Source organism: Berghia stephanieae, chromosome 15 (genome assembly GCF_034508935.2).
Source record: "Berghia stephanieae isolate SIO BIC M18660-M18661 chromosome 15, UCSD_Bste_1.3, whole genome shotgun sequence".
NCBI lineage: Eukaryota > Metazoa > Mollusca > Gastropoda > Nudibranchia > Aeolidiidae > Berghia > Berghia stephanieae.
This window is the reverse complement of record NC_088374.1, coordinates 26,311,683-26,314,050: the sequence shown is the minus strand read 5'-3', so window position 1 is coordinate 26,314,050 and position 2,368 is coordinate 26,311,683.

The following is a 2,368-nucleotide window of genomic DNA, read 5'->3' as shown; positions in this document are numbered from 1 at the left end:
GGCTGAGAGGGAAAGAGTCAAATGTATAGTTTTAGTTTTGGGAGATGATATCCCCCCCCCCCTCCCTTGTAAATCATCTCTCTGTTATGTATTGTATTTTTTTTAAACATTTGGTTTGTAAACATTTGAGTGTGTTTCTCTTAGTGTTTAGGTTTGCTTGCGTCAGGATGAGACTTTGAGGTGATCTCAAACCGTGCACAATGGTAGTATGCTCTTGGAATCTACATCAGTTCCCTATTTGTGCCATTTCCCTTTTGTCTTACTTTTCTTGTGCGCTTTTAATTGTAAATCTGTAACTTTTTTACTGTCCCATTTTCTTCCTCTTTACTGGCGCTGATATGACCTAAATGTGTCACAAGCGCCGTAAAACCTTTAAAAAACAAACAAACAAAAGCAAAACAAAACACAACTAGACTATAATAATGATGAGCATTTTGAATTTGAATAAACATTTTAGTGGGAGTTCCCATTCGTTTGTTTTGTTACTATAGTATAGTCGCTATATGCGTCTATGTACGTCAAATACTCCATTGAAAAAAGTATATGTGTGTACTGGATGGGGTTCCGGACATCCCATAGTGGACAGGGAGGTACTTATTGTGTCTTCTATCCCCCTATATCTGTTTTCCAACCAACATGCTTTCTGTCTTTGTCTCGGAATGAGATCACTTGGTTTTGTCCTGGCACTGGCCGGAATCCTACCTGGGAGGGAAACAGTCAAATGCATAGTTATTGTTTTGGGAGATGATATTTTTTCCTTGTAAATCATCTCTCTGTTATGTATTATTATTTTTATTTTGAATGTATAAAGTAAGCATTTGAGTGTATTCCTCTTTGTTGGGATTTTGTGCTTGTGTCTGGATGAGACTTGTAGGTGATTTCAAACTAAGTACATTGGTGGTATGCTCTTGGAATCTACATCTGATCCATATTTGTTATCAGTTCCCCTTCGTCTTACTTTTTCTTGGCTGCTTTAATTGTAATTCTAGAACTTTTGACTATCCAATTTTCTTCATTTTTACTGGCGCTGATATAACATAAATGTCTTGCAAGCGCCGTAAAACCCTTAAAAACAAAAAATGGTGAAAGAATATTATTATGAGTAAAGAGTATTTTCCAATTATGGTCGCTACACGTTAAACACGTGGCTTTGTGCTCTTGTGATAGGACATTCAATTTAGTTAGTTTGAGATCACCTAAAAGTCTCATCCAGACACCAGTACAGGATCCCAATGAAATACACGCAACTGGGTGGGGTTCCTGACCTCCCATTGTGGGCAGGGAGGTCCATACTGTGTCTTCTATCCCCTTATATCTGTTTTCCAACTTGCTTTCTGTCTTTGTCTTGGAATGAGATTACTTGGTTTTGTCCTGGCCCTGGCTGGGAGGGAAACAGTCAAATGCATTGTTATTGTTTTGGGAGATGGTATTTTTTCCGTGTAAATCATCTCCCTGTGTTATGTATTGTTATATTTGTTATTGTTGTTTTATGTATAATCTAAGCATTTGAGTGTGTTCCTCTTTGTTGGATGTTGTGCTTGTGTCCGGATGCGACTTATAGGTGATCTCAAACTAAGTACATTGATGGTGTGCTCTTGTAATCTACATCTGATCCCTATTTATTCCCAGTTCCCCTTTGTCTTACTTTCTCTTGGGTGCTTTAATGGTAATTCTAGAACTTTTAACTATCTCATTTTCTTCCTTTTTACTGGCACTGATATAACCTAAATGTGTTGCAAGCGCCGTAAAACCCTTAAAAACAAAAACAAATACACGCAAATGTTGAGAAAGTACATTTAACACAAAAAAAAAATAACAGTACACAAAAGAGAGATGGTTTACTAGAAAAAAATTATCATCTCCCAAAACTAATACTATACAGTTCCCTCTCAGCCAGGGCCAGGACAAAGCCAAGTAACTGGGTGGGGATCCTGACCTCCCATAGCGGGCAGGGAGGTACATACTATGTCTTCTATCCCCTTATATCTGTTTTCCAACATGCTTTCTGTCTTTGTCTTGGAATGAGATTACTTGGTTTTGTCCCCGCACTGGCCGGAATCCTAGCTGGGAGGGAAACAGTCAAATGCATAGTTATTGTTTTGGGATATGATATTTTTTTCCTTGTAAATCATCTCTCTGTTATGTTATTATTATTTTTATTTTGAATGTATAATGTAAGCATTTGAGTGTGTTCCTCTTTGTTGGATTTTGTGCTTGTGTCTGGATGAGACTTATAGGTGATCTCAAACTAAGTGCATTGGTGGTATGCTCTTGGAATCTACATCTGATCCCTATTTGTTCCCAGTTCCCCTATGTCTTACTTTTACTTGGGTGCTTTAATTGTAATTCTAGAACTTTTTACTATCCC